The 9,179-nt window shown below is 40.4% G+C and overlaps 2 long non-coding RNA genes across 3 annotated transcripts in view; one reads left to right on the plus strand and one right to left on the minus strand.

Moving 5' to 3' along the window:
• LOC114484650 (uncharacterized) overlaps positions 1 to 7,470 on the minus strand; it is a 30,263-nt gene extending 22,793 nt beyond the window's left edge. The window contains exons 1-2 of the long non-coding RNA XR_003677806.1: positions 7,309 to 7,470; positions 797 to 962 (exon numbers count right to left, since the gene is read on the minus strand). This is a non-coding gene — a long non-coding RNA (uncharacterized lncRNA). The remainder of the gene's footprint in view (positions 1 to 796; positions 963 to 7,308) is intronic.
• A 134-nt stretch (positions 7,471 to 7,604) lies between these two features.
• LOC114484649 (uncharacterized) overlaps positions 7,605 to 9,179 on the plus strand; it is a 7,795-nt gene continuing 6,220 nt past the window's right edge. Inside the window, exons 1-2 of one of the 2 annotated variants that reach the window (XR_003677804.1) lie at positions 7,605 to 8,003; positions 8,089 to 8,168. This is a non-coding gene — a long non-coding RNA (uncharacterized lncRNA). The remainder of the gene's footprint in view (positions 8,004 to 8,088; positions 8,169 to 9,179) is intronic. The other variant, XR_003677803.2, reaches the window with a different exon arrangement.

A 9,179-nucleotide genomic window follows, 5' to 3' on the forward strand; every position in this document is an offset into this window, starting at 1 on the left:
GATCAATAGAAAGTTTACCAAGATTTCAAACTTCCCAGAACTGAATGTTTAAAAATAGAAAAATTGTGTGATTACACTCTCCTAACAACACGGTCTATTATGTGTATTGTCCCTCTTTTTAGTATGATCTTTCCCTCACTCTTCTTATGACTAACTTCTCATTCAAGTCTCAGCACTAATGCTTCTTCCTCCTCAGAAAAGTGATTATCCTGCTCAAAGAAGCACTTGTTAACCAAATAAATCACTCTATCATGTCATTCTATTTATTTACTTTAGAAGATCAATCATATTCTAAATTCATTTATTTGTTTCATTATTTATTACTTGCCAGCATCATTTAAATATAACTTATCAAGGCAAACACCTTATTTATCTTCTTCACAGCTATATGCTCAGCACTTAGAACTTCACACATAATAGTCACTTAATACATAATTTACTGAATAAACTAGGCATAGTTTCAATGTTTTCACCAAAGTGTAAGATGGTAGTTATGTCACTTAAGATTTATTCAACTGAAAAAATTGAAACCCAAAAGCCAAGTAGCTTAAATAGTTACAAAACTGCGTTATCTTACAACAAGAACATCAGAGGTAAGAAGGCATCAGAATACACTTGCAGCTCACTGACGTCACTAAGAAGTCAGTTTCATTTCATCTTTCAGTTTGGTCCTACTGAGAAGATTGGCACTTCCACAAGCCAGCTCATCTTGTGTTTGCAAAGATGCTGTAGCAATTTCGGATTATCTTATGTGCACATGAAAATATATAGAGAAAGAAATGGGGTTGTCTCTTACCCTGTGATTCCTATAATCCATGAACAAACTCTTCTGGACAGTCGTTAGAAAGCTTCCCCACAGAGGCCATTGTTCAAAATTCTGGTGCATATCCACAAATAAACAAATCACAGTGGAAACAGGACCATGATGATTAGTTCACTCCAATGTTTTTCAAACTCTTTGACTGTGACAATGAAAATAGGTTTTTACGTCAAGGCCCAGTACATAGGTATACATAACTGTTTAAAAAAACTTTTATGAAATTTTCTTACCCCTATCCTAATCTATATGAAACACTCTAGTATTTCTTTTTCTGTAACATTTTAACAGGATAATGTGTCCCACTAATTTGATTTATTTTCTACAAGTGTTTGGAACCCACAGTGGATTGGTCTTAGACCAATCAGGGTCTGCTTTTAAAGCTAGGCTCCGGGCTTCCCTGGTGGCGCAGTGGTTGAGAATCCGCCTGCCGATGCAGGGGACACGGGTTCGTGCCCCGGTCCGGGAAGATCCCACATGCCGCGGAGAGGCTGGGCCCGTGAGCCATGGCCGCTGAGCCTGCGCGTCCGGAGCCTGTGCTCCGCAACGGGAGAGGCCACAACAGTGAGAGACCCGTGTACCACAAAATAAATAAATAAATAAATAAAAATATTAAAGCTAGGCTCTGAATGAAATGAAGGAAGAGTAGATGCCCAAACTTAATAGTGATTAGGGGGAAAGAGAAAAATAGCCTTGACTTAGGCAAAGAGCATCTGCTAAATTTTTACTGAGTTATTTTCAGTATGTATATTACATATATATTTAAATATTTTTTTCAATATATATATGAGTTATATTAAATATGTATTCATTGGAATTTTCATATTACATTGCTATGAGCATTGTAGGGCACAATTAATATTAACTGCAAGAAAGACTCTAACACATACAGCTACCAAAGACAATCTGTCAACAATCAAATTAGTTCCTAGAGCCCTAGCAAAAGAAAAAGTATGTAAAGAACTTGTGTGGTTCATTTTTGTTTGTGTGTTTATTTGTTTAGAAAAGGTTTCTTGCAAATGATGGAAAGTACAATTTAAATACCAGGCCAGTCTAAAATACCAAGTAAGTGGAACCTTCTCAATTTCTTTGGAGGTTATCATAAACCATCCCAACATTCCCAAGACTTCTCTGAAATCCTTCCAGTTGGCTCTCTTGCTGAGAATGAAGTGCCTGCCCTACATTGGTGTTCGCTGTCCAAGGTATTCACGTCAGAATGTTAGAGAATAGCCACCTCCCCACAAACTCGAGTCTCATAGGCTGAACTAAGAAGTCGCTGCCTTCTACACTCTCTCAATTTCCTCTTGACTTTTACTTCTTGATTATATCTCTATTTTCTTCTAATGGTATTTTTAAATATCTCATTATTTCTAAACTAATAGTAGACATTTTAATTCAATTACAGTATTATCTCATCTATCTGCCATGGCATAGAATCAATGTGTGCTACACAATTGGATTTTCCAGATAACTGAATGTGACTACTTCAAGCTCCAACATTTTATTTAATTTTATTCATTACTATGAAACACATCCTAAGCTGTATTATAGAAGAACCTGTCCTAATAGAATGTACTGAGGATCTAAATTTTTGCTGATGATTCAAGATGACTATTACGGAGAGAATTCATTTTTCCGTACTGTAATAATAAAGAGAGGACCTTAGATGTGACAGACCTAAAAGGGTCGAAAAAAGACAACTAAAAGAAGAGGATGAATGCAGCACCTGGTCCAAAAATTGTGGCTCCAAGAGGTAGAGAATAGAAGGAAGGACAAGGAAGCTACAGAGGGAAATTTAGAGGGCTGGCACTGTCACCAAAGAGAGCTAGGATTTCAAATTTCTTTTTTTAAAGACTTTTTATAACTGCTTTATTGATATACAATTCATCCATTTAAAGTGTCCAATGCAATGGTTTTTAGTATATATACAGAGTTGTGCAGCCATCACCACAATCAATTTTATTTTATTTATTTGTTTGTTTGTTTATTTTTTGGCCATGCCCTGCGGCTTGAGGGATCTTAATTTCTTGACCAGGGATCAAACCCCAGCCACGGCAGTGAATGCACCGAGTTCTAACCATTGGACCACTGGACCACCAGGGAACTCCCAGGGATTTCTATTATAATTTCCAGTACTCGAATTGTTCTCAGTTTTCAGCAAATCAAATATGTACATCTACCTATATACATGTGTGTAATGTGTAACGTGTGAAATATTCTAGCAGAGTGTATATATATATGTGTGTGTGTGTATATATATATATATATATATATGGCATATCTAAATTAATGATAATGTCCTAGAGCCAATGACAGATTTGGAATTCAAATAAATGTCCTGTATCCAAACCTACTTTCTGTGACCTTGTATGATCCCTTTGAATCAGGCCTAAGAATAGTGTGGACACCACGGAGAACACCCTCTCTGCCCACATGTTAGCTGGGGCAGGGAAAAGCCAGGTACGTCTTGCGAGGAATGAGGCTCTGCCCCAGGCAGTCAGGGTTATTCAGTAGGATGACTTTTGCTCTTCCTCCACTCGCTTTCCTCCCTGGCCATGTCTCTGTCATCACTATGCGCTGCACAGAGCTGCTGTGCTCACGGAGCAGCCCATTGGGCTTCATACTTGAAGGCACAGCTGCATTGTAGGGTCTTCCATGATCAACCTAACACTTCCTAAAGCATTATTTTTTCTCTCTATCTTTCAGACAAGGTTACAGAAGGCATCCTGCCACCTTCCGCTTTTGAGGGAAGTAAACCTTGAGGAGCTGCTTAACAATCTCTAGCAGATCTCAAGAAACCAATGGGCCAGACACTCAGAGATGGGCTGCCCAATTTTCCAGAAAAGTAAAATGGATTTATTCTAGGAAAGCCAGCCCTAGGAGGAAAAGGGGACATTGCATTCTTTCTTCTAACAAGACAAGAGGTAAATGTAAAACTCAAGTTGCTGGTGCTACAGAATGAAGGTGCTAGACAGTGGTAAATATAGATAGATATTAAAATAGTTCATATTCAGGATAACACTAAATAATATAAAAAATGAACAGAAATAGACAAAATATAAGATTCATAAAACCATTGTGCCAAAGCTCCATCACACTGTATGAAGGAGAGCATAGACTCACACATTTTCAGGGAAAGAATTGGAAATCCTCAAATTATAAAATGTTTCCATATCATAATGTGTCTAGTATAATAATGTATCATGTATACTTGAAAAAAAATTGGGCTGAGAGCAGAAGACATGAATTTTAATCCTGGCTTTGCCACTAGTGAGCTACTGGCTTTGGCAAGTCATTTATCTTTCTTAGTCCTTTGGGATCTTTGCTACAAAATGGAAAAGGAGAATTCTCACTAGATGGCCCAAAAGGTCCTTTCCAGCTCTGAAATTCTATGATTGATATGTAACCCATCCAGGCTCACCACTCTGCAAATATAAATGAGGTCATATTTACACTTACACTGTGGTCACATACATTCACCAGTCCCTGACCACAGATTTGCAAGCCCTCAGCACCTCTGTCATTCTCTCCAAGGCCAGCCCCAGTTGCTTCTGGTTAAGATGGTAGTGCAAACACTGGTAAAGCTCTGTTCTGATCCCCTCAAGTCTCTCTTACCTCACTTAGCTACTGTGCCTGCCCACCAAGTGTCAGGAGACCCTGAGGCAATGGCTGACTTGACAAACAAATGAGGAGATCTGGGCCCAGCTCCTCTGCCTTGAGGCAGCACAAAGTGTCAGTTACTAGGGCAATCCGTGAGAGTCATCTCCTGAGATCTCATCCTTGCCTGCCCTGCTTCTCCCGCCCCCTGGTGTGTTTCGCATGTGCTTAGGAGAGATCCCCCACTCGCTCTTCTGAACTGGCCTTCTTATGGAGGTCCACTGCCTGCCATCCGCTTGAGGGTTGCGCTCTGCCAGGAGGTGGCTGGAGGTGATCTCATCGTGCTTACTGCTCCCCTGCCAGGAATGCTGTCTCCCAGGGCATCCCCAAGTGCAAATATGCAAGATACCAAGGAGCCCTGTCTCTTCCTCAGTCCTCTCTGCACCAGCTGAATCATGGTGCATTCTTGTCAGAGGTAAGGAAACGTGTTCCTCTCCAACTGTGTCGCACTTTGTGTCGACACCTCCGAGCTGAGCTGCTGGTACTCTTCCTTTCATGAAGCTTATTGTGCAAACAGGATCTTCCTCTTTACTGTGATTCTTTCAGTGGTAAAGTGTAGTTACTGACATGCAGAAGATTCAAAAAAAAAAAACACACACGCATCATCCTGGTTTCTCCATTTCCCCATCATTTCTCTATGTGAAGTTTTACAAATGGATTCTTAGAGAACCCCTGGCATCGTGATCAACCTAGACTCTTGTTGCTGACATCTTGAATCATGTTCTGGGTATAGATAGATCAGAACTCCAAATCTAGCACCTCATGATCTCTCTAGGCCTCTCTCAGCTCCAAGCCATTCAACTTCATAAAGTTGGTCCTACCAAAACAAAGGAGTGACATAATTCTTTCATTTGTTAAAAGTTACTTTAAAAAAAATCCACTAATAGAAAATGATTAGTAACTAACTGGTTTTCATAGGTTTTAACTAAAACTCGCATCCAGGTGCTTATTTCCCTTTTTATTATCTTCTTCAAGAATCTTAAAGTAATAATAGTGGTTAATTTTCATATCGTTTACTTGATAAGCACCAACAGTTGTGTCATTTAATCACTCTAGGAGAAAGGAAACAAATTAATCCAGTAGTGAAATCATACCAATAGTCCTATTTGTTCTGGCCATCCTCAGGGCAACTTGGTAACAGTGGAAGACGTTCAGGGCAGCGGAGCAAAAACTAGATTAGGGATAACATAATTAACAGGCAACATGCACAGAAGACATGACTTAAATCACCGTAGTTGTCCCTCCTTTTAAATAGGTCACCTTACATTAGGATAAAAGAATGATCATGTTCACTTCTTGCATTTACGTACAATATATCCATCATATAAAATTAACTTCCTTATTTAAGTCAATACCATCTTATCAATTGTTTCCTCTCATCCATCATTTTGTCTTCCTGCATCTAAAATAATCACACGTGTCTGTCAGAGTTTATTAACTAGGCAGTGGAATAGAAAACAAAATTTATATTTCTAGTACTTGCATTAACTCCTGGGAGAACTTGATTAGCCACTTCATCAGCAAGAAGCAATCACATTTTTTTATGCTCTATCCTACATGGGACTAGTTTGGGGTACTCTGATAAAAGAAGGTTTCCACAAAAGACATGGCTCCTGTTTGAATCAAGTTTATAATGTAAGAAAGTAACAGAGACAGAACAAGCATTGTTCAGACACGCTCTGAAAAACACATTTTTCATCTGGCTTTTATAAAATTTCCCTTTGGTAATAACTTTTAAGGAAGACTTTTAAGGAGGTGAAAAAAAATTGGCAAGAACAAGATTAAATCAAAATGTCCCAAATAATATGATCAAAGTAACTTTAGAGAAGATGTTCTTAAACTTTTGAGGGGTCATCAATTCCAGAAAAACATGTGGGTATGTGAGCATTGAAATTTTGTGGAAAATGTTAAAGAATTCAAAATTTTTGAAGCTCCTTTTTGTACCCCAAGTTAATTGCCTCAAGTTTAGGGTTTTCCAGAAACAGTTTATGATATGTCCAATCTTGCTAAAATAGAACAATATTTACCCAGATTACGATCTCCCCTTTCGCTTCCCTCTTTTCTCTACCTCTCTGCCTCCCTACAAACATTTTCTCTGTCTCCCTCTGTCTTTCTGTTTCCCTCTCAGTCTCTTTCTCTCTCTGTGTGTCTCTCTGCTCTCCACCTTTCTGGTCTTCTGAGAGTCAGTTCAAAATAGGAAACCATCCATATTCTCTGACACTTCACATAAGCTTTGAGGGGGAAAACAAGAAAAAAACAGGAACTTCGCAAATCTTTTTCTTTCTCCTGTCTCTCCTGATGATGTGGTGATGCTGGACTTTGTGAGATCCCCAGCTCTAATCCATGTCATATTATCCTCCCTCTTTGCCTACCCTAGAGGCCACACCCACCTGGGATAATGGGAATTGCTCTGCGATATAACCGCATTTGATTTTGGCCTTTAAACATTGCTGAATATGTGAGCACCCTCCATGGGGCAGGGGGTTGGGGGGTGTCTCATCTAAGTTTTTTGAGCTTTGCTTCTATATCCCTGTTATTTAGAGTAATGCTAGCTGCTGCAACAACAAAAACTAGAAGCTCCAACATTTTAGTGACTTAACCCATTAAAAGTGCATTTCATGTCTGGGACAGATGTTCAATTCATGACAATCGAGAACAAATGCTCCTGTCCTCTGAGAGAGAGTCAGCACTCTTCTTCCTATTCTTTGGGGGATCCAGCCTAGCAGGTAGACAGAGATGGTAGAGATGGCACTTCAGTGTCCATCCCAAGGCCTGGAGGTGCCCTCATCGCTCCCACACCTGTCTCAGTGGGAGAACTAGTCACATGGCCCTACCTAGGGGAGAAGGGTGGAGGTGAGGCTGGACGATGTGGTCCCTGGCTCGACAGCTGCTTCCGGCTACAGCCTTGCACTGGAGAAGGTGGTCGTGGATCTTGCTCGGCCAACAGCTTTCTCTGCCTTTGCACCTTTTGATAAGCAGGGCATTTCTTCCCCTGCCTGGCTTGAGAATCACTGATGTACACCCTTCAGGTGTGTATTAGTCATTTATCACTGTGAAGAAAAATTTCCCGAAACTTAGCAGCTTAAAACAGCAAACACTTCCTATCTCAGTTTCTGTGGGTAGAGGTCTGGGTGTGGCTTCACTGGATGCCTGTGTAACTGTCAGCAGGGGCTGCAGGGAGGGTCCACTCCAAGCCTGCTCTCTGCTATTGGCAGTTGGTGGTAGACGTCAGCTCCTTACCACCTGTTCCTCTCCACAGAGCAGCTCAAGGCTCGGCAGCTGCTTCCTCCATAACAAGGCAGCAAGGGAGTGAGAAAGGGAGCTGATGACAGATGTCACAGTCTTTTGGTGGCCTAATCTTGGTAGTTTCAGCCCTGCACTTTGGTTGTGTTTGATTCACTTGGAGCAAGTCCCAAGTCCAGCCCCTGTTCAAGGGAGGGAGAAATACACAAGGGTGTGAGCATCAGGGGGCAGGGGTCTCCAGGAGCCATCTTCACAGGTATAAACAGAGAAGGGGAGGCGAGACCAGGTGTGTTTCTTTCTTATCTCTTTATCTATAGTCTCTAGTGTTTAAAAATATGTAAACAAATGTCTCTGTGCTTGCTTCGTAACAGGAATGTAAGAAGATGGCTGTACATCGAATTTCTATTCCAAAACCGAGCAGTAAAAGAGAACTCCTGGTAGGAGGCAGCAGGTAGTTGGGCTCCTGGCTGGGGCTCCTTGTCATTCTCTTCCCATGGGTTTTTCGGTTTGTTTATTGGTTTTTCTCTGTATTACTTTTTTTTTTATTTAACTTGCTTTAACTTCAACAATGAAAACTTCCCCGATTATCTCTGATTACAAACTTCCAAACCAGAGTGTTACATTTGATACAACTGATGAGCTTACGTTGATACAACATAATCACCCAAAGGCCATAGTTTCCATTACAGTTCACTATTGGCTTTGTATATTCTATGGGTTTGGACAAACGTATAATGAGGTGTATCCACCATGACGGTATCATACAGAATATTTTTATTCCCCTAAAAATCCCCTGTGCCCTGCCTATTAATCCTTCCCTGCCCCTAACACCGGGAAGACCCTCATCTTTTTAATGTCTCTATAGCTTTACCTTTTCCAGAAAGGCATATAGATGGAATCAGACAGTAAGTAACCTTTCCAGATCAACTTCTTTCAGTTGGTAAAAAGCATTGTTTCCTCCATGTCTTCTCATGACTTGAGAGCTCATTTTTTTTAGCACTGAATAATATTCTATAGCATGTATGTACCACTGGTTATTTATCCACTCACCTATTCACCTTCTTGGTTACTTTCAAGTTTTGACAATTGTGAATAAGGCTGCTATAAACATCCATGTGCAGGTTTCTGTGTGGACATAGGCTTTTGGGTTCATTAGGGTTATCACCAAAAAGCACACTTTCTAGATCATATGGTAAGAATATATTTCGTTTTGTAAGAAACTGCCAAACTGTCTTTACCATTTTACATTCCCGCCAGCAATGAGTCTAAGTTCTCATTCTCATTCCTCACCAGCATTTGGTGTTGTTAGTGTTTTGGATTTTGACTCTTCTAAAAGGTGTCTAGTGTTATCTTGCAGTTTTTAAAAATTTTTTTATTTTTTATTTTTTGGTGGTACGCGGGCCTCTCACTGTTGTGGCCTCTCCCGTTGCGGAGCACAGGCTCCGGACGCGCAGGCTCAGCG

Source organism: Physeter macrocephalus, chromosome 2 (genome assembly GCF_002837175.3).
Source record: "Physeter macrocephalus isolate SW-GA chromosome 2, ASM283717v5, whole genome shotgun sequence".
Taxonomy (NCBI): Eukaryota; Metazoa; Chordata; class Mammalia; order Artiodactyla; family Physeteridae; genus Physeter; species Physeter macrocephalus.